Raw genomic sequence first — 24,016 nt, forward strand, 5'->3', positions numbered from 1 at the left:
AAAGCTTTTTCTTGAGCACAGTGGACAAATTTAATTGTGCATAGTTACTTAGTTACTGAGAGACAAGTGTTTAAGGCCAGGTTGGATGGGGCTTTGAGCAACTTGTTGTAGTGGAAGGTGTCCCTGCCGATGTGACATTTTAGGTTTAAATGAAATATATATATTTATATTTAGACATTTTAGAATTAGACGATCTTCAGGGTCTCTTCCAACCCAAAACATTCTATGACTCTTTCTATGATTCTATGATTATGGGTTCACCAAGCCAGGCTTTCCCTGTCTGAGGACTGAACATGTCCAGTAGGTACTCCATGACTCCATGAGCCTTTTGATTGAGTGTCAAGTGGGATCTAATGCAGGGGGTATTCCAAAACAGGATGGCATCACAAAAACAAAAACAAAACAACAAACAAACAAACAAACAAACAGAAAGGACATGCATTTTTATTTTATTTTATTTTTTAATTAAAACTAGAACGATGTTAAAACTGATCATATCTATGACAGCCAACAGCCTCCTGAGGCAGTTCTTCATAGGGGTCAGTGGGGCTGAACAGATCTGCTGTTCTAGAAGCCCATATCACAGACTGTTGTCTCACCTTGTCTCATCTTGCACTTCTGAGGCTTTTGTAGAAAAACACAGTAGCTAGAAACCTTTTTTTTAAAGGAATTGGTGACATTCAGAGGAATCCAGCAGCACTGAGAGGGCCTCATCCAACCTGGCCTTGAACACTTATAGGAGTGGGACATCCACAGCTTCTCTGGGCAATGTGTATTGTGGTGTTGACCATCCCTTCATTTTCTTCAAGGTAGAAATGTAGGTGCCATACACTGTTTTTTAACAGGTACATGATTAAGTAAGTGGCAGGTATTTACAGGTAGTTTTGAAGAAATCATCTTTGACTATAGAGGAAAAACTGATGGGACTCACAGTGATATTTTAGGTCCTCTGGGAGCAATTTCCTTTTACACTAAGGACTGCTGTGCTCCAAAAGTACAGTTTATGATCTCAAGTGGGAGTGCTCATGTGGGCCTGATGTCTCACCTTGTATCTTGTGGAATGATTATGCCTATCTAAACATGGAATTTTTCTCTTGTCTTTACAACATATGTTCCATTCTTTTACAACATATGCTACCCATTTTCTGAGATCTTTTTGAATCCCCATCCTAGCCTACAAAATGTGTGCAAATATTTTCCAGTTTTATATAATCATTTAATTGAATAAGATCATTCTATATTTCTTTATCCAAGTCATTAAAGAAAGTATTAAACAGGACTAGATGAACTCTTGCAGAACCCCATTCAATACTTTATTTCAGTTTGACACAAAACCATTGATAATTAGTCTTTGAATACAGTTCCCCATCCTTCAATAAGTCTGTGTTGTAATTCACTTCTTGAACTATGAAGCAGGAATGACTGTTCCTGCAACTCACAGGACTGCTCTGAACATAAATCTAATTGTGACTGTCAAAGCTAACATGTTACAGTGGTCTGAAGAAGAGATTTTTGTCCTATGATCCTGTCTGCTAGATAGATCTTTCTCATCATGTGCAATGAAAAGCACATATTTATTCTGAACCATTCTCTACATCTGAAAATATTAATTGGAATTCCAACAGTAATTGGGATTTCCTGGAATGTGTCCAGCTGGAGGTTTTTAGTTTTTGTTTTGTGTTTTGGTCACAGGAAACAAGTTCCTTTTGAGGGTCTAAGAAGGGGAGCTAATTCACCATATTTTATTATGGTAAAACATGAGGAATGACAAACATAAGAAGAAGAAACAGAGATAGGAATGACCAAGGGGGAACAGAGAATAGGTCAACTTTCCATTCTACCCACTGACCCAGATTTCAAAAACACAAAGTATGTATCTCCTGTTGGCTTACATGAGAGCCAAGTAATTCAGATCTCAGAATGCATCCAGATCTGTTTAAGTCTTTTTATCCTGACCACAATCTATCCTTTGTTTTGAGGCTGTACAAAGAAATAATTGACTGTAGTGGATTATGCATTCCAGTTTATGCCATGGCCAAATTATGACATAGTAAAACTTTCAACAGTAAGGACTATTGTTTAATTACAGAACATTAGAGTGTGAAGGCCTTAGAGATGAAAAACAAAGTCATTGTTTCAAAACAAAAGAGGAATAGGTTCATCGCAATTAGAAGTTGCCCTCAGGTCAAATTGTAGTCTCCCAGGGCTCCTCCATCCTGTCATTATTTATCATTTATGTCATTATTTATCTTGAGTATTCATACTGTTGCATGAGATGTAAGAAGTTATCCACACAAATTCGACTGCCAACTCAGTCTAGATATGTCAGGCTTCCGATTTTATATGATACAACATTCAGGGACCACACAGACTTCAAAATAATCATAGAGAAAGAGTTTGCCTTCTATTGCTAGAAGCTCAGATTTATCCAATATTTTTTGTTCCTATTGTTCCAATCTCTGGTGACAGGGACAGGTATCTCCAGAGGGCAACTGAGATCTTCAGACTGCAGAATTGTCTTCAGGAAACACCTTTTTCTTTCCTTTGTCTAGAGAAGGAATGCAGGGTAGCTCCATGTCTATTTTAGTTTCCTTTGTTAAACAACTATTTATTCATTCCAGGTGAATAGAAGAGTTTTGCAGGTACCATTCTACTACAGTCAACAAACTTCAAAACAGCCAGAAGCCTCAGATGATGTGTCCTGTGTATCTTAAAGTGGTGTCAGACCATTCTATCCATTGGAATAATGTTTCATATCAATACGTGCTCTTTCTGTCTTTAAATCTAGACAGTAGAAGAGGGAAAACCCATTAGAGAACTTTAAATTCTAGGCATAACAATCTAATAACTTTCCTGTGATATCACCTTTGTACCTACCCATTGTGTATATTGCTGACAGGACTGGTACATTTTTATCATTCTGAGGATGTCAAAAAATGATTACATGATTTTAAAATACTGTTTTTATCAAACTTTAAATGAATTTGTTTAAAATTATCTTTACCGACAGTGTCTTCTGACTACATATTAAGAACTTATCAGAAATTTTCCCAGGCTCCTTTTAAAATATTAAAAATGAAAAATTTCAGTTGTTAAAAGATTTTCTTGCTTTTTGTATTTCATTCATTTGAATCATCCTTCCCCCCACCCCCCAATAAAATAAAATAAAATAAAATAAAATAAATTATACCCACACTTCCCGTGTAATTATCAGTATCCCACCAACTTCAGCTATTAAACCTAAGGGGCTCCCCAGGTATAGCACCAGCTAAGTGAACTGCAGCATGCCTCCTCACCCAGTGAAATTGGTGTCCACTGGACCCACACACAATGACAAACACATTACTATGTTGTCCATGTTTCATCATTGCTTATACATAGATGGTAAATTTAACCATGTTGCTTTACTTCCTTTTCCATTTCAGTTTAATTTGGTAGTTCTCCTGCTTTTTTTGCTAGCACAAGTCTCTACACTTCTAACTCTCCATCTGTGAACGTTTGCTTTTGTGTGAAATAGATTTCCTTAGCGTAAATATTTGAAATAGGAACCTTTCCCTCCATATTTTTATATCAGGTTTTTAATTTAAAAATCAACTTACAGATCTCTTTACATTCATAATTTCACAGTGTTTCACAGGAAAGAAGTAACTTAGAGTACCTTTTCTTTTTGTGAAATGATAGGTCATGGCCTTTTAATCCTGAAAACATCATAACTTTCTTCTCTCCATTTCCTTTCTATTTTTTTCTTTGCTTATTTATTCTTTCAATATCTTTCTTTGTTTTATTTCTTTTCTGCTGCTATGCCTTTGTTAGCTGTCTTTTATTCATTGTCTCTTTTGCTCTTGTTGATGGAGTTAAATCAAATAATATTCTGTCACAGTTTTGAGATCTTTCATTTGCTGCTAGAAAACATATGAGTTTAGGTCAGTGGAACCTGCTGAAAAAGAAAACAGTTTAACATTTTATGTCTATGTGAATGAACTGGAGATTTCAGCAGTTACATTCAACTCCAGGCAGTTCTTCTAGCTTCAGAAAGCTTATTCCAAGGTTTAATTTGATTTTATGAGTTCTTTCTGCCATACTCAATGTTGTCTGAAAATAGGTAGGGTTTCTTTGTTTCTTGGGAAAATGCAATCACCAGAAGTTGCCAATATTTCAAAATACCTTGAAGAGTGCCAGGATTAGAAGACCATTCATCCTATTGGTTTGGAGTGAGTGATAAATTCTGCTTATGTGTTAGACACAAGTTTTGCTTTTCCCAGTTCTTTGCTTAGAAAAGATAACTTCATACTCCTGATAAATACTGGTGCCTCCTGAAACATCTAGGTGTTTTTTCATCCTCACATTTTAGATGTCTCTGCCTTAGCTTACCTCTGAAATCCTGACACCACAGCATTGTTTAATCCAGCTGCAACTCAGCTGAGTTTTTCTGTGGGCTGACAGAGGATCACATTGCTGTTGATGAACAGATGTGTCAAGCTGTTCAAAGACAGCATCTCTGGTGATATAAAATCCTGTTTAGGAACTATCTGTGGTACTTGTTACCATAGTACCTGCACCTCGAAAACATTAATAAAATAGACATTGCTCCGAGACAGAATGATATCACCACTTCAGCTTTCATGATGCAGGAAACAGAGCCATGTTAAGCGGGAAGCAGTGGGAGCCTGAAAATAGTAGCCTGAGGTTTTATCCAGATTAAAGAGTGACGGAAGTCACCAGTGCAGTTCTGTTAAATTCCTGCACTAAAATTTGCCCTGGAGGAAGCTTTCACTATTTACTGGTTATAGAGAAAGCCTAAATAGACATTGTAAATATATCACCAGTCTGATGTTATCCTGAGCACAGCAGGAGCCCACAGAGAAAGTGTTTTCTCATCTCAGAAATCGAAGCCTACCTTTCTGGTGAGCTTGATGCCCAGGATCAGCTTAGTCTCTCAGCTCCCTCTCTCCTGCTCCAGCAGAACATCTCCATTCTGTTTTACATTACCTATACCTGTCTTATGATGTGCTAAACCAAGAAGAGTTGTTGAGGTCAGCCCCTTGTGGGGCCTCTGGCACCCTCACCTCATGTCTCGTAGTTTGGAGTGGCTCACTGGTGCTGTGGGCTGCTGCTCTGATACTTTTGCTTGTCTATGCAAGCATTGGCTGTATTTATTCTTTGAATTCAGCCCAAATAAAAATGTGTCACTTGCACCTCTTTACCTTAACCAGGCCTGCAATGAAAACATGTGATGGCAGTCTCTAAAAACTTCCTCCATAATGCTGTGAACAAGGTTTTACTTGTGTGAATGCTAATGAGATTAAAATGTCATGAATCCAAGATCTCATTTAGAAATTGCTAAATGTTCAGAATGGTCCAGATCCTCAAGGCATGTGAGTATGTAATTCCTTGACACCAATAGCACCAATGTGGCTAAATCCGTTCAGGACAGAGATAATCTCACCATGTTGTTGAAGGATGCTGGGACTAAAGGAGACCAAGAAGCTTGCTGCCAGGTCTGAGGAAGCCTAAGTTGCTATTGTCCCACTTGTTTTCCAGTTTTCCTAAGCATTATCTTTTAATTGATTGCTTATGATAGCAAGTGAGAGCATTCCCAGCAAGTTTACAGTCCTTACACAGAGTTAACAGCATCGTGTTCAATAGCATGTTACACTGGGGGTATTCAACTGCTGATGATCACAGAATCACAGAATTTCTAGGTTGGAAGAGACCTCAAGATCATTGAGTCCAAACTCTGACCTAACGCTATGATGGTATTCTATATCACAGTTTCCTGACCTCCCTTGGGAAACTGATGTGCATACATAGACTTTGAATTTGGAAGGAATTCTTTAAAAATAAAGTACTATAAAATAAACAAAAAAAGTGATGGAAAGTTCCTGAGAACAGTAACATGAAGGAAGAACTGCCTCTTGCTAGGTCACCGAAAGACGAATGGAAAGGGCTGCGCCTTTCTAACTGTAATCCAGTAAACATTTTAAACATTCCTCAGGAAACAGCTTTATCTCTTATTTATTTATTTATCTCCTCCAGTGTTTTGACTGTACTGATTGTCAAGGACTCACGTCAGTATCCAAGTTAGTGTATGAAATGTTACTTGACTTAAAGTAGCTGAGCATAAGGACATGATTTCAACACCAATCCTATTTGAAGAGGAGTATTTTTTAATGTTTTTAAGGAAATTGAGAAGAAAAATAATCTTTTAAATATTGCCAGGCTTTTTGGAATATAGGATACAGCTCTAAAAGAAAGGGCAAACTACTTTCCCATCTCATCAGTATTTCTGTCTTTAGTGAAATAACAAAATAACACTCACAGAAAAACATTTGCTCTTGCAGGTTTTTGTTTGTTTGTTTGTTTTAAATTTTAATGTCTTTACTATCTGGGATGTCTAATTGTTCCTTTCCTAGCAGAAGATATTAGCATATGCTGACATTGACCTTGATCTTCTTTACACTGTAATATCCTTGAAGAATTGCATTCTGCATACACTTCATACACCAGATCAAAATAGTTGTGCACTTTGGTTTCTTCTCTTGGAGTCTCATATTTTATGACCAGTCATGTCCTTGGACTTTACTGTCTAGGACAATAAAAATAAATTATGTTCGTGTCATCAGAATACAGCCATGTTTTCTTGTAGGTTACTCTGTGACTCCCTCACGCACTGTATTTCAGAGTTGGCTGCAATATGAAATGAAAAATAGGTATATGGGAGCTTTCTTATCTAAATTACACACTAGGTGTGGATGTTTTTCTTGCTTTGTTTCTTGGCAGATTTTCCAGGATGCTGCATCAGAATAAGCAGCCAGAAGAGGTAAGATCAGTTTACATTTTTGTTTATTATTATTTTTATTTTTTAGTACCAGCCTGAAACACTTGGCTTTCCATAATGCTTAAGAAAAGAAAAAAGAACAAATAAATAAATAAATAATAAAAATCAAGTACGTTGTTACTAAGCAGATATACAAACTAAATAAGCTTATACATCTCCAGGTCATTTTCCACAGCCAGCTTATTGACAAATCAGCTCACAATACACAGTGTGACCTTGGGCCAACTGCTTTATGTCTCCATGTCTTTGTTTATCTTTTCTTTCTCTGCCTTAGATAAGTCAGATCTAGGCTTTGAAGCAAAGACTTCATTTGTACAGCACCTCAGGGAATTCAGACCTGGTCTCTTTCTGGAAATATCCACTGCTGAAGACAACACAAAGCATGAATGAGGGTTCACTATCTGTAATGCCACAGCTGGCATGTATCTCACCTGCCTTAAGACATCTGCAGAGTCTGAGAAGTTCATCTGAGAAGGTCAGCTTTGGAGTCACACTCCCTTCATAGTCAGCATGGAGAAACAAGTACTTTTGGGGTATAAATTTGTACTGCTTTTGGCTGGGATAGAGTTAATTTTCTTGTGCAGGCTCACATGATGCTATGCTTTGGATTTTTGATGAAAATAGTGGTGATAACACACAAATATTTTAGTTGTTGCTAAAGGAGTGCTTTCACAGAGTCAAGAACACTTCTGCTTCTTATGCTGCCTTGCCAGAGAGGCTGGGGGTGCACAATGAGCTGGGTGGGGACACAGCCAGGACAGCTGACCCTAAAGGACCAAAATTATATTCCATACCATATGGTGTTGTGATCAGCAGCCAAATGTGGGGTAAAAAAGGAGGAAGAAGGGGAACGATTGGAGAGGTGGCATTTGTATTCCCAATAAAGCCCTGCTTTCCTGGAAGTGGCTGAATACCTGTCTGTTGATGGGAAGTAGTGAATGAATGCCTTGTTTTGCTTTGCTTGCATGCACAGCTTTTGCTTTACTTAGCAAGCTGCCTTTATCACAACCCACAGGCTTTCTCACTTTTACCTTTCTGATTCTCTCCCCCATCCCACTGAGGAGGAGTGAACAAATGGCTGTGTGGGGCTTGGCTGCCAACCAGCATTAAACCACAACATAATTCCTCCAGCCTGTATTGGCAACCAAATTGAGGATAAGACATATTTTACCCTAGATTGTCCAGAAAATAATAGCTAGATATCCACTAGGCAGCTCAGAATAACTAGCTGAGACAGAAGTGACTGTTCTAAGTGAAGAGAAATCATGCCACGTGCAGCTTAGAGACTGTTCTCTATTGAGAAGATCTCCATCCATTTGGGTTTCTGCCTGCTTTGCACCTGTGTGCAGGGGACAGCACACAGCAAGCCCATCTAAAATGTTGTCCAATGATTATGATTCTAAGCCCTGCAAGAAAGCTCATAGACATATAAAATATGTTTAACTGGAATTTGTCGTTTAAAATAGGGACAATAGAAGATGAAGATGACAGCATCTGGATTTTGGTTTCTCTACAGTCACACTATGAATAGAAGGAGGAGGAGCAGTTACAAAACACGTTCTCATGTACAAGGTGAGATCGATTGATCTCAGTGCGCTGTCAGGGCATTCCCACTACAATAAATCCTTGAGAAATTGTGATTTTTGCTTGGCCACTGAAGTCATGAAAGGTGGCAGCGAGGTGCCTCACAGGCTGTCACCCACTCTGGTTTCAGCTGTCTGGGGCCTGATCAAAGGTCCAGAAACTAGTATTTTTCTGATACTTCTTTTTGTTTTGAATGTGAGAGAGATTAGAGACACAGAAGATTGCATCAAACAGAAACTACCCATGGATGACTAGTGATGAGCTGGTATTAGCTAGTGTCACCCTTTTGAAACCATGAAAATATTGTGCATCAGTATTTAGCTTAGTGATTTATTTTTTTATTTTTTCCCTGAGTGAATATATATGCAGGTTGGAGGGAAGATCTGAAGGTGTCAGGTAAATAAAAATAAAAATAAATAAATAAAAATAAATAAACAATTTGGAATACTGGTACTTTCCTTAGTATCAACCCTGTAGTCCACGAAGGCAAACAGTATGACAGGGTGTAACATTTACATTAAAACTACATTTTTGCAATTCCTGACCAAAATTTCAAGATTTTAAGAATAAGTTTATGATTTTAAGCATGAAACTCTGATTTTTTTTTTTTTTTCAGTTTGAGAAAAATAACATTGTGTGATGAAAGAAATAATCTAAAATACCAAAATGTGCTGATGTTGCTCAGTGTTATATTGAAATTAGCTTTTTGTGCAAAGCTACCAAAGGAGAAACTGCTTGCTGGAGATCAATGCAGTGTATTCACTGCACCACAGAGGTGACTCTTCTAATTTCATTTTAGACGAAGTTTAAATTCCACTTCAATGTTTATTTGTAAACATCAAGTTGATACAGACCAGATACTTTAGATGATTCTATTCCTGAAACAATCTGTGATTACAAGATTAAATTAACATCAGCTTCATCATTATCTTACTCTGCTGAAATGACTGAATATATCTCTTTTGTGGTAGGTTGCACCAATTATTTCCAAGCATCAAATCTTTATTTCTGAGATAGCACAAATAGTCCTCTAACACTTTATTTTATTTATTTTTTGTTCCCCATTTAACCAAAAGAAGAAAGAAATATTTCTCTAAACAGCAGTTCTCTTCAATTAGCTTAGTGTAGTTCACAGGAACAGGATGTACACTCTGTGTCCATTTAGAAAAAAAGTCTCCTGCTCTAAACTGACAGTTTGCACCCAGGCTATGAGTATATTATTACAGTTGCAACACAGCATCAATAAGTGAAGGGAATATCCAAGCCAGATACAGTCATGGCAATATCCATGACCTTACAGGGGGAAAGGTGTTTTTTCTCAAAATATAAACTGAAAGAAAAAGGTTTTCACTCACTCACACTCCCTCTCATGCTGACAGGTAGCAGCAGCCAGGCACCACAAGGTTTGTGTCTGGATGGTAGGTCCACTGTGATGACACAGAGGGCAAGTGACACCAGCTGTCAGGACCTCCTTGGGACTCCTGGGTTTTGCTTGGGTGGGTGATCATGATTTCCAGTATGCATTTTTGTAGTCTTTCAGAGCTGGCAGTGATCATTGTCTTCATTCTGACCCATTCTGCACATCTTCAGGTCACTACTGTTCTTCATCTCCAGGCTTGGGTGCCTTGTGAAGCTGCAGATAGATGCTCTGGGGTCATGATAACCTGATAATCTTCACATCTTTAACACAATCCATAAAACAGTCCATTCTGAGAACCCTGTCCTTGCTGTATGCCCCTGCTGATGCCTCCACGCTCTGCCATCCCCACTCATTCTCCATTTGCACCATTCTTAGCCTTCCTTTTACAGTGCTGTATACACATGGACCAGCGCAGATGTGTGTGTGATTAAACTGTAATGTCAAGTTACACCAACTGTTAAAGTCTCAGTCATTGCTGCCTGAAAATATTTTGGCTCTCTTGGTGTGATTTCAATATAATGTAACATGCAACTCAGGACAAAATTTGATTTTCATACATTTTTCTTCTTGTTTAAAACCACTAAGAGTTTGTTTTGAATTTCCATGTGAGGTTAATTTTAATTGTCTTCATCTATCTAGAACTAAATTTGTACCTAGCCTGTACTAAATGGATGTGGTCACTACATGTTTTGGATTAGTTGCCCCATCTGAAAATAGATGTCTAAAGTAGGAGAAGTCATCTTCTGCTAAGAGGTACATTTCTCCGAGGCACTGACAATAAGGAAAGTTAGGTTTTGCTCACACCTCTCAGCCAGCTCTCAGTTGGTTTGAGCTATAGGAAGGGAATCCCACCCTTAACAGAAATATAACTGGAATTGTTTCCAGATGCTCAGGACCGTAAAGCCCCACAGCCTGCTCTAACTACCCAGTATTTGTCAGACAGCCACCGCCAGCCTGAGAAAGTACAGAAAATGAGTGGAATTCAGCCATGCAAGGCTATAAATAAGCAGTTTAATAAATTTGAATAGTTTGAGACTTAAAATGCTTGAAATGACTGATTTATTAAAATAAATTACTCCCTGCCTTGTTGCTGCTGATCTAGAGCCAGAGAATGGAGACAGCTCACTTCCTTCAAACACCACCAAGGGATGGAATGGCTCAGCCAGGATCTGCTCTGTCTGATGTCTTTGGAGTGGAACAAGCTACTACCCCAGCTCCTAAAATTTTAGGAAGATCAGGGTTTTAATCTGAGTTTTGGACTCACAGATGAGAACTAGACTGAGAATCCCTTTTATGGTTTCTTTTTTGGATGGAACACAAGAAGCTGAGTAACTTGTGCTGAAAATTATGCTTTTATTTGGGAAAGATGAGGACAAATCACAACTTATATTTTCCTTCCTTTTCCTTTTTTTTTTTTTTTTTTTTTTCCTTTCCTTTTCCCCTCCCCACTCCTCTCTTCTCTCCCCTAGGTCATAGAATCACTGAATGGTTTGGGTTGGAAGGGACCCTAAAGATCACCTAGTTCCAACCAGACCAGGCTGCCCAAAGCCCCATCCAACCTGGCCTTGAATACCCCCAGGGATGGGGCACCCACAGCTTCTCTGGGCAGCCTGTGCCAGTGCCTCACCATCCTCTAAGTACAGAATTTCTTCCTTATATCTAACCTAAATCTACCCTCTTTTAGTTTAAAACCATTCCCTCTTGTCCTATCACTACACCCTCTAACAAAGAGTCCCTCCACAGGTTTCCTGTAGCCCCCTTTAAGCTCTGGCAGGCTGCTGTAAGGTCTTCCAGAGCCTTCTCTTCTCCAGGCTTAACAGCACCATCTCTCCCAGCTTATTTCCACAGGAGAGATGCTCCAGCCCATCCTTGTGACCCTCCTCTGGACCCCCTCTAATTAGTCTGGGTGCCCAGAAGTCTCACGAGACCAGAGGAGTAGCCCAAGCTATTTCTGCCTAAGCTGTGGAGATGCTAAATCACTATAAATTGCAATTGCATATGGTATGCTCAGCAGTGTCTAACCACAGAAACAAACATCAGGAATATCACTGTTGGAAAGATCACACTCTCTTTCTTTACTGTAACAATACCACCAGCCCCTGGCAATTGAGAATGAATGGGTCGTTTGAAAAATAATGCTGATAGTGCACAGTGTATGAACTGCTTTTGACAACAGGAACGTGGTGATAGATGTCCTATGCAAAAAGCAGGCTACACACTGAGATAGTCCATTCCAGAAGCACGGCTGTTATTTTTTTCCTGATATGATAGAAAAATACTTCTTGGAAAGCTGTTGTTGCATTGTCTGGATGAATGGCAACAAGTAGTTTACAACATTTAGGGAAAAAGGACTCAGCCTTTCATTTGAAAGTGCAAAGCAATATCGATGGCGTAGAAAAGCAGAGTCTCCAAAACAGAGGCAAACAGATTTCACAGTGGTCACCACTGTCTGGGAAGCCTCACGGAAGCAGCTGCTTCTGAATATCCTTTTAAGCCCATTGAGCCCTGATCCAGCTGTTAAAAATAACAATGTTTTTCATCCTCCATAATAATCGGATATAGCAGGGCACCACTGTAGGAGCAGTTGCATAAAAAAAAAAGCCTCTGTTATGTAACAAAGATGCACCATGGCTTCCAAGCCAGAGATCTCAGGCAGATTTGAGCAGCATCCTCTTATCACTGCTTTGCAACTCGTGGTGCTGACAAGTGCCTCTGCTGAAGGACTCTGACACCCCTTGCAAACAGCTGCAGAGATTTGTGCCGTGCCTGGATTTGGTGTCCTGTCTGTGTAGGAAGGTTGGGGAAAGATCCCACGTGTTTTTGTACCTCATCAGCTGTACCCTGCAGCGTGGTCTGTCATCTGAATCCCGTGGTGCCACTGGATTTGTAGTGATCTCCTGGACTTTGCAGTGGGGAACAGAGACGGGGCGGTCACATCTCCTGGTGCCACCGCTGCATTCACAGGGGGCTCCTCCCAAAACCTCCCCTTTGGTTTGTGGTATGTGCAGAAACCACCCTGAGAGGATGCAGCTTTCTGCTTTCTTCTGCCTCTCCCGGAGTCAAATTGGCACCCACCTGGGCTACATTCCTGAGGTCCTGAGGTTTTCAGAGGGAGGGATCAGAAGCTCCCCTGCAGCAAAGCACTTAAGCGTGAGCACACGCTGAAATATTCAAGCAGTCCCTCTGGGAGTCAGTAGGACATTTCACACTGTTAAGTGCTTCTCTGGATTGGTCTCAGACTGAGCTTGAACTTTACTGTTTCACTTACCATAAGATTACCTAAGGGTGAAGAGAAGCGGAAACAACTAAAACTTTCCTTTTAAAGAAGCTGAAAATGAAGACAAATATTTCCCTGAAGATTTACCAGCAGTAAAATTGGAGAAATTGGTCTGCAAAAAAATATGAAACCTAATCCCACAAAGGTTTCCTGCCTATTTTTAGCCGCAAGCTTCAGCTGATATTTCTTTGTGTGCTTAGAGCTGTGCTGCATGTTGCAGCTGGGGTTTTCAGGATGTAAAAATCCAGAGGCAATTGGCAGAGTAGGAACTGTCTTAATTAAGAGAAATTAATTCAGCTGATCTGAACTGAACATGCATAGGCAAGATGGGGTTTGCTCTACTATTATCTGGTGCCAAGAAAACTCGTAAAGAGTTGAGAGAGAAGGGACTTATCCAGAAAAACACCTGATAAATGCATTAGACCTCAGGACAGTTTTCAGTCTTTGAAGTCACACCAGCTCTGGTTTGTGCAAAGTGCAGCAGAGTTTGGCATTGGTGGGCACTGAGAGGACATTTCCCTCCTCACCATAACTCCCTTTTCCAGTGCTGACTGTGATTTCGAGCCAACCTGATGCTAGGAAAGGGGAAACTGCTTCTGTGAGGGCCCTTTTGGCAAACACAAATGCATAGGGAGGCATTTTGGGTGCTTAACCATACACCACAAGAACGTGGAACAGATCCCAGTCTGCAAAGAGCATACTAGGCCCACACCCTCTGAACATCCTGAAGAGGGATTTTAAAGAAAAGAACCTGATTTTCAAGAAACCCTGAGGTTAAAAACTGGATTATTTATCTTTTTTTTCCTGAAGAGGTGGTCTGTCTGATGTTCAGTGGTATCCACCCATGGGCAGAGCCTGGAGGAGGACTGCCAAGATTTACATTGCTGAGCATTTAGTAGATGGAAAGACCTTGCTTGAAAGAGCAGTTAATCTAACCTAGCTGGTGCCTTCGATGGGTGAGTGAGACTATTGCTTGTCACCTGAAGCCTTTGGATGAGAGAATCTTTGGAAGCCACTCATCTGCAGGAAATATCCAAGTGCAAGTAAGAAGAGCATCTTAAAACATACTGAAAGTGCTTGGTTAGTCTCACTAGTTCATATAAGCAGCTGGCAAGTCCACCAGGCTGTGTATGCAATGCTGGGCTTTGCCTGTAACTTCAGCGAGACCTCTGCAAACACAAAACCACCTCATATAAAACCTCATGGGTTTTGATCTGACAAAATCATGAGAATTTAAATTGGCATATTTCACACAGACCTGATATTTCCCTTCCTCCTGCCTGCAGTCTTCTATCATCTAGGGTACCATTTGCTCAATCTATTACAATGCACTCTTGATTTCAGTCCCCTACTTTGCGACCTCAGTGCATTTTCTTCCCACCAAGGATCACAATATAAATCACTAGGTCAGGGATTAATGAGTCTAGTATTTTTACAAAACCTCCCACACACAGGCAGGATATCGACTGATGATTCAGCAGGTGATGGGGCTGTAATAAGGGGACATTTTTTCCTTTAATTGCTGCTGAAAAAGCGAAAAAGGAGCAAGAGAAATACTTAGATTTCTGAGACAAGGGTCTCAGCTTCACTGGGCTTTGGTTCACTGGAATCAACTGACAGGCTTGAGCATAAAGGACTGGGAAAAGCTAAAAGGATAGATAAACTGGTGAAAGACTCCAGTATGACTTTACTTTTCTATTCTGACAATTGGGTTATATATGGTAAATAATGGATATTGAGAAAGGGCTGACCTGCTGATCTGTGAATGGAACAGGATGAAGGGACTCATGGTTTCTAACCCTCTTTCTGTTGGACCTGTTTGTGTATGACTGCAGGGGCAAATGTTCAAAGAAGTACAAACACAAAGGCCAGAAGGGGTTATTAGAGACAATTCACCGAACTGTTGCAAAACCAGTATGAGGAAATTTTGCACATTTCTGCACTAAGCTAGTAAATTTATTGAGCGAGGTGGGGAGCACCATGGACAAAATTGGGGCAAAAATGGCTGCCAAGGACAACGAGTGGATTTTGTTTTTTTTCTTCTCAAATCAGAGGATAAAGATGTTATAGTGTAAGCTCAGTGGAAGGCAGTAGAAGCAAGATGCAGGAAACATTCCTGTCAGCTGCACTTTGGGTGTGAGAGGGGAACTCCCACATTCCTGCTGAGTCCTTGGTGTGAGCAGAATCCTATCTCAAAACAAACTTGTTCCTGAACTTGACAACTTCCTAACCCAACCAGACCGCATCATCTGGGTTTGTGTGCATACCATCTCCACATCTTGACCCTACAGCAACACGACAAGATGCTGAGATTTGAAGTGGCAAAGAATAAGCAGTTCTTGCAGGTGCATTTTGTAATAATTAATTCTTTCACTGTACAAGGAAGGGAAACCAAAGAATCAACCTGCTTTATTTCTTATCATGAAACTTTTCTTTTTTTCCCCTTCATGTCAGTAAAAGTTAATAGATATCATTTCCCATTTCCTGCCAAAAGCGATGGAAAAATCACTGGGTAGCAGGTAGGTGAATATTAGAATCAAGCATGACACAAATGAAAATATTTTGACTAACATAAATTAACATGCTTTATACTTTAATTTTTTAATGATCCTATTCACAGATATTAAGGTGTCTGATGGATCTGAGTTGCTGTAATCTACAAAAGTTTCATTTTATTTAATTTGTTATTTGTTGTATGCAAATCCAAGGAAATCCCCCTCTCCTTCAAGTGAGCATCAGATATACTTCAAAAAACTGTTCATCTACAACTTCACAGAAGTTGCTTTATTCCTTGGAACAAACAAACAAACCTACAACAAAAATAAAATGCTCACAAAACCAGCCAAGCAAACAACCCCCCTCAAACCTAAAACATGTACAACCTCCTTTGTAAAAATGCCCAACCAGCCAATCAGAACTGGAAGCCACAGAACAAAGAAGGCATTTTTACTGTTTGTTTCTATCCTAGCCTTGTGTATTGCCCTCATATTTTACATTCCCTCCTACCTGCTGCTCTCTTATCTGAAGCTCATTCTTTCTCTCTTCTGTTTGACCTCAGGTTAAATGTATCATTTATTTCCATGATATCCTTCAGCATTTTGCATTTCTCTGTGAAGTCCTCAGCCAGCTTTTTCTTTACTAAAGATTAAAGAAGGTTGTTTTTCATGCTGTTTTGAGTAACAAGAGTGAAAATCTGCAAATCCCTCTCAGACATTCTTATGCCAGTCTCACTGCCTGTGCCCATTCCTCTTCACTACTGGAGGAGAAACCATCTCCAGAGTTTCTACAGTGTTGGTTCTTTGTATGTCAGGGGAGGAAAATAGTTTTGCAGAATTTATAGGCTGTGATGGCATCCCAGTGACCCTGAGAAAGATGCTGATATACTCAGAGACAAGAGAGCAAGGCTACAGATAACATACTTGAAATACCTGAATCTCAGTCCAGCACTGCAGGCAAGCTCAGTTCAGAAGTAAACTCCCAGTCAACCTAAACAAGTGATAAGATGAGGGGAAATGGCCTCAAGTTGCACCAGGGGAGGTTTAGGTTGGAGATTAGGAGAAATTTCTTTACAGAAAGGGTTTTGCAGCATTGAAACGGGCTGCCCAGGGAAGTGGTTGAGTCACCATCCTTGGAGGTCTTTGAGAAACGTGTAGATGTAGAACTAAGTAGTGTGGTTAGGTGGTGGACTTTAGTACTAGGTTAAAGATTGGACTGGATGATCTTAGAGGTATTTTCCAACCTGAACAATTCTATGATAATCACAGCTTCCCTCCTAAGCTGAGCAGAAGGGGGAATATGGTGTGAATCTCGTGTCAGCTCCTATGAGTCAGGCCAATATCTTCTGCAATTATGATGTATACAGAATGGCACAAACAACTCGTGGATTACAGCTGTTGTAAAGAGTGTGCGCAGGTATGTTTCTAGGATACTGCCTCGTATACTAATGCCAATTAGTAGAAGATTAAAAGTAAATATTGAAAAAGATAGAAAGGGAGGTGGCAGAAGCAGTGAGCTCCATGGACTAACTGACATGTCTGAATCCTCTTTCTTTGACTGGGTTTCGTCCGGGCCTGCCAGCTGGTTTATTTGAAACCCCTTATCTGAAATAGAAAAAGCAGGTGACAGAATATGGCACCCAGGTCACCTAGCCTGGGTGTCAGGAACAACCTTCCTCCCCACCTTTCTCTGTCTTTCTTTTCCTCTCCACTTCTCTATTCCAGGAAGGCTAAAAGAAGCATGACAACCTATCAGTGATGGAGGGCTTATGGAAAGAGCTAATTGCTTTCTTTGCTTTGTTCAGATGTACAAACAGACCATCACTTATAATCATTACCCAGTCATCATACATCACACAGACCAGTTCTATTTTCCATGCTCTAAATATGTCACAGGTGCTGTATTTGTCACTAATTGCACAATGGGCTATGCAGGCCTGCTTTAGGAGCTAGTAGTTTGTTAATATAAGACATGGGGCTTTGGCTTTATCTCAAATTTCCAAATGTTATTGAGGCAGTTAAATATTTTATTTGTTTAAAAGACATCATAAGCTGCACTTTCTGTCATTTTTATGAAATCATATATGAAAACCAACAAGGTCCATGTTATGACATTGCATTTTATTTTAATAATGATAGGATTACTGAGCAAAATTCTGAAAAAAAAAAAAAAAGAAAAGAAAAAAAAAAAAAAAAAAAAAGCTATTTCTTCCAGGCATATTCAAGTTTTTGGCTCTACTTTTCCTTGCATTTTTGGCTTCTGACCAAGTTAAACTGCATTTCAGAGTTGTTCATTTTGTCTTTCATCAGTGTATGATGGTCTGTGGCAGGAGAAGCTTAATAAAAGAAGCAGGGAAAAAAAAAGGTCAGAGGTTCTACTTCCACCCTCATTTATACGTAGCCAACAACAACAAAGGAAAAGAGCTGAAGGGACACTCTGGTGGCAAGAACCAGTCTCATTTCTTAATGCAGACGAGTAATTACTGGAGCCATTGGTTGCAGAAATTTTATTTGCCACGGGTTTTGCCAAATCTTTACAGCCAGAATATCAGTAGCTGTTTAATTCCTTCACTCTCATCCTGGACCAAATGTATAGAGCCCAAATGTGATTCAGTCCTTTCCCTGCTTTGGGTATGGTGCAGGCTGGGGAGTTGTTCCAGCTAGCAAAAAGCCTCAAAAGGCATCATTCAAACCAGTTATCTTTGTATTTCCATATGGAAGGTACTATCCACACAGCCAGCCCTAATGGCCAGTGTGCAAACAGGACATCTTATCATTGTCTCTTTTCATTAAGGCTATTTTGCACACTGTCCTTTAGGTTTTTAGGAAGTACAGGTATGTAGCAACAGTACTTGTATCTGGATGTTTTCTGTGACTAGTCAAAATGGTAACTCAAATACATCTCTGCCATCATCTACCAACCTAAATTAATGCACAAAAGAAAACTGACCGTATGTCAGTATCAAGGGTGGTGATGCTGGACTATGAACTACTCTAGCCTGGGCTGGGCTGGAGCAGCCCTGCCTGGACCAAAATGTCCCTCCCTGATTTTGTAGTTTCCTGCATGTCGTTAGTGCCCACAGGGGTTATATCCCTTGGTTTGCATGAAGCTGCACAAAAAAAGCCCAATAGGAAGAGCCCAAGAAGGCTAGGATACCCACCCACTGCCATGCAACACCATGCAGAGTCTAGAGGTGATGTGAAAAGTGGTGTAAGCTCCAAGCTCCTTCTTGGGCCAATAATTAGCTGCCTCTCAGAAAGGTTACTTTGTTTAGGTAGGCTCTCCTAAAGTGGTTATAAAGTGTCCCATTCCAGAGACAGCAGTGTCCTGGTCCAGGGTGTGGTGAGATTGGGTATCTCTGAAATAGCTCTCCAATGTAAACATGGCAGGTAAGCATGAATATATATTCAGGCTCACAAAAAGAAGCTGCAAAATTGCCCTGTATGAGTAGATAATCTATCCTCCAGTCTCACTGAAAATATTTTGAGCTACCAGTGAGCAGAATTTAATTGCACTAATTAATCTGCAACCAAGCCACAGAGATATGTGGGTAGTATGGTACCTCCAACCATCATAGCCCCTGTGTATACAAAGTGCCTGACACTCCCAGAGGTCTTATTGCGACTAAACACTGTAATACAGCTGCTATTTCCTGTGGCCTATCAGTTAAATGCTTTCTTGAGAAAGTTATATATTAATTTCTCATCCAGAAGTTGTACACCAACTCTATCAGCCCAGTGGCAACTTCACATCAGTTGAAGTTAAAGCTGTCCTGTCCTCCAGCTGGCCAGGTCGGTATAGCAGCAATATGGGTTTGCCAGCACAGAACTCAAAACCTGACCTAATTTTCCAGGCTTTTCAAATAGGATTTTCTGTCTGTGCCAAAAAATTTCTGCAGCCAGATTGCTATTAGTACCTAAGCTAATATATTTTAAACTACATTATGCTGTGGTCAATGACTTGGAGGTACTCACTCATGTCGTGGCAAAAAGGGTCAGAAAGTAAAAGAGGTACCAAAAAAAGTAACTTTTTTTTTTATCTTATGATTTTTTTTTTTTTTGGAGACTTGAATTTTTTTGAGGATGCTGAATGCTGATTTTAAGGTGCTGCTTAGATATGGATGCAAGGGAGGAAACCACTCAGCATGGAATCAGGAGAGAGGGTGGTGTTTGCTCCTGCCCTGACACACAGTCCTCCACATGCACACACACATGCATTGGGAGAGACGTCACATCCCTGGTTCTTGGTTAATTCCACCTTGAAAATACCCAAATATGATAGAGAAGGCAAGCTTCTAGTGCTGAGCATTGATCCTGCTTTCCCATTTGGTTGGTGCAGCACAAATGGCAGTTCTATTCTCCCTATGTACTAAGGGGAGAATAATTCACATCTTTCCCTGCCCAATGCTTTCTAGATTATGCTTTCATATTTTTTTCGCTGACCATTTTTTCTTGTGCTTGTGTATCTACAAGCGATGCCTGTGCTGCCAGTTACCTTTTAGATCTCCATGCAATGTGGCAGAGAATCACTGGTTGAAAGACTGCTGTCAGAGGGAACTAAATCAAACATCTCTCTCTTGGCCTTCAGCAGTGTCACCATGATGGATGGGAGACATCTTTCTCCGTGGCTTTCCAGGTTGATATTTTCCATTTAACAAAGTGTTTTTATAATGCTCACTTTGTGCTCTAGAGGGATAGTTTTCTACTGTGCCCTTCAAGATTGGGGCAAAATAAATAAATAAATAAATAAATAAAAATCCTCAAATGAACACCACAAAAATAATCTAAAAATTTTAAATCTCCAGTAGTGCCAACAATGGGACAGAAGTTGAAGAGAGATCACAGAAGAATTTTTATTGCTGCACTTATTCCTCTGGAAACCTGAGACCCTCTCCTGGCTCAGTATCACCTTCCACATGCAAACTCTTCAGGTTTAGTGAACCCAAAGATACAGCTCCTTGAGAGCCCTGTTGCTCTGCACCACAATCTCCCTTGGACATGTTAGCTTGCCTCCTGGTCTGAAAGGTGCACCCTCCACAGAGAAATGCCAGTACAGTCCTTTCTTCTCCTTAAAAAGACAATGAGCAGGCAGATACATTGTGGCCCTGCCTGAATATACAACCTATTTGTGAGCTCAGAGCTCTGTTCTTGCCTTATATGTCTCCAAGTGAGGCAAATTCCAGAGAATGTCTGGTAGGAAAGGTCCATACCGAGCCGAGCCATTCAGTGTGTAGGGTTGCAGGGCCAGCACAAGGCTGATAGAACCTGAAGACTCTCCTTACTTTTTTTTTTTTATATATTTTTTTATTTTCCTCCAGATGTCTAAATACAAGTACATAATGTAGTTTTACTCCTTTTTACTCCCATTTGCCTTCCAGCTGCACCTCCAGAAGACCATAGCTTTTCCATAAGCTATTTCTATGTTCTATCAGACAGTTTTGTGTGGATGTGTTAGATAATTTAATTAGTCTGAAATAGCCAGCTGACAATATTCTGAGTTGTCTAAAATGACACTAGCTACCCACGTTATGGCAACTGGATCTCGCTGCAAGGTGGTGACACCAATGCACAGGCCACTCACCTGCCTCCTCCAGTCCTGAGTTGCTCTGAAAGTACAGGCAATTTCTGGTCACCAAGTGCAGCATCATAGGGACTGTCACTTTGTGTGACAATTCATGGCATTTTCTCATTAATTTCTGGGCTGCCTTTTCAGAATCCTGTATGGGAAGCAGAATGGCTCTTCTCTTTATTTTCCCAGAGCTTTTTTGTCTGTCTGTCCCTAGCCTTTTATTTTTTTCCCCCAACAGAAATTGCACTTGCAATGATTTGTGCTTTAAGGGGAGTTACAATGATTAGAGCTATATTTTCTAATTGACATTTGTGTTGTCCTTGCTAGTCATCATTTGAAATATGCTATTGTCTTTAAGTGATTACAATTATAAAAAAAATATTTGGTTATGAACTTTCTGGAGTTTGCCAGCTCATTACCACTAATTAAGAACTTTGTTTAGTGTAAGCCCAACATCTGGCATACACCTAGAGGAGCATTTATTTCCCAGTCTATTGGCAATGTTGCTGTTTTTAGTTGTGCAGAGGAGACATTTTAAAATTCCTTTTTTTTTTTTTTTTAAACAAAGTCTGATTCCAGGCTGAAAACTCATTTGTTTTTCCTGGTTCAACAAATCAGGCAAAAGGAAAAACAGGCAAACAGGAGGCAGAAAGGCTGGATGATGTAGTTAATGCAGCATCCATGTAACCTTTGCTCCTCCTCCTTTTCCAGCTACAATTTGTTCACCATCTTTACCAGCTTCTGCTTAAGAAATTCAGGTTCTCTTGCCTTAAACTGCCCTGACAAAGCTCAGGTAAATCAATCTCATTGTCTCAGCTGCTCTTCTGTTTGAATGGGGAGGAATTTTGCCAGAGCAAGTGTATCAAGCATGCTTTTCCAAAGCAAAGTGCTTATTTCCTCAGGAAGGGCAGTGTGGTTTGCACTCCCAGCTTCTGCACTCATTGGAGACTCTGAAGATTTCCTCCTGTGTATTTTGTGCATGAGGAAGATTTAGTTAATTGAAATTCATAAGGCACAAGGAGCTCATCAGGTAAAATACACTATTTAATTGCAAAGCCATAATATACTATGATTTCTTGTTATTGTTTTTAATACTGTAATTATTTTGCCAGTTGTTTGTGGTTCACTCTCTCTCCTGGCTGTTGGTGTGTTAAAAAAGCTCTATTTACAGTCCCATTCACCATTTTGCCTTGATTCCTCTTCTCCCTAAGTAGTCACTGCATTCAGAAATGCAAACAGACATAGAGCAGGAAAATCTGTCTAAATATTTCAAAGTCCAAAAAAAAAAAAAAAAGACAAAAGAAAAAAAAAAAGAGGAAAAGTAGAAAAATTCAAATACCATTCTGATAGGTAGAAAGCAGAAAGTTTGCACAATTTGCTTCGCCTGTGCCACTGCATTTCAAGGGCTTGGATCAATTGAAAATCATTTGTTGGCTCCAGTGGGCTTTTGGTCAGGCCCTATGTGAAATTCAATTGCCTAATGAGCTCTCAGAAGGGCTATGAGCTGTGCAGGCTGGATACGGGGACGGGCTCTCACAGCTCTCTCAGATAAATACAATGAACAAAACCTTTGCAGGTTTGAATAGCCACAGAGTTCACACAAGGACACATTTCACACATCAAAAGTTTGGGCACCATGTGATCTTACAAGACCTCTATTTTTAATTTGATTTTGAATTTGTCAGGAAAAAAAATCTCACAGTTGCACACCTTACAGACCTTTGAGCCACAAGGGTGGCTCAAACTCTGGTGGGAAAACGTTCTGTGTAAGTGCTTGTCTCTGTCACCTGCAGGTACTCAAAAAAGATGAAATGAGGTTCAAGAGCTGTGTTCATGGCAGGATTTGTAGAGCTTTTCACACTGAGAGTGAAAAAAAGTGAGGAAGAGTATCCCCCTGAAACCTCTCCAGCCATCCTGTCTTCATGGAACAGATTGCATGGAAAGAGCATGGAGAAGAGGAACAAACGCAACAGCTTTTACCTTCTGGAAGAGAAAAGTTGTCTCAGTACCATCGCATGCTTTATCACTTGTCTATAAATCTTATCAGGGCTCAGATACCCAGTTACTTCTGTGCCACGAGAGCTGGGGCAGGCTTGAGACCTCAGGGAAGGTTGGAAGCATGCCGTTGAACTGAGAATCAAATGGCTGCAAGCACCTTGCAAGGGCTTCGCAAAGCTGTGAATTGACTACAGGCCACATCTTGGGGACATCTGAATTACAGAAAATCTAAATAATGAATCACCTGCCAGAGCAGCAAGGTCAGAAGCTGTGGCTTAGGCTTTGCTGAGCTGGTGTAAGTGTTGGTACAGTGGCAATGCCAAGAGAAGGTGGAAGGGACACCCAAGTGACTTGGGGCCACCTTCATGAAATAAAATTATCCATTAATTCTTCTTTGGTATCATTCTTTTTGTATCATTACCTTTAAACAACAGAATTCCATTGAAGTTTCTATTTATTGCCAATATACTCTGAAAGCTTGCTTGTGACATAGGATTCCCTCTACATTTATACAAAGAGTCAGAAGCTGGCTCTCAGGTGACCTCCCCTTTCACTGCTATGCTCACAAAATGGTTGGGACTTTGCTAGCCAGGACACCAGGGACTTAGGCCCCATCATGTCTGGTGACAAAGAATAGGGAAAGGTTCACCTTACCCTGGGCAAAATACATTAACTTTTATAATCTTGGGAGCAGGAATGACCTGGCCAAATTGAACCTCTCTCCTTTGCTTCAGGCATGGCTTGTTTCCAATGCCCAGCTCTTTGATGTGAGTGCCTTACAGTAGGGACTGTTCTTACACGACCATGTGTCAGTTCATGGAACTGAGCTCAAGAA

General features: G+C 40.2%; 2 long non-coding RNA genes across 2 annotated transcripts in view; one reads left to right on the forward strand and one right to left on the reverse strand.

Moving 5' to 3' along the window:
- Positions 1-585: 585 nt before the first annotated feature.
- LOC311432599 overlaps positions 586-24,016 on the reverse strand; it is a 29,942-nt gene continuing 6,511 nt past the window's right edge. The window contains exon 3 of the long non-coding RNA XR_014690162.1: positions 586-2,784. This is a non-coding gene — a long non-coding RNA (uncharacterized lncRNA). The remainder of the gene's footprint in view (positions 2,785-24,016) is intronic.
- Positions 7,149-23,573, forward strand: LOC311432592. The gene is made up of 3 exons (XR_014690156.1): positions 7,149-7,313; positions 22,086-22,213; positions 22,977-23,573. It is a non-coding gene; the product is annotated as an uncharacterized lncRNA (long non-coding RNA).

The sequence above is a fragment of the Aythya ferina genome (assembly GCF_964211825.1).
Source record: "Aythya ferina genome assembly, chromosome: 2".
Taxonomy (NCBI): Eukaryota; Metazoa; Chordata; class Aves; order Anseriformes; family Anatidae; genus Aythya; species Aythya ferina.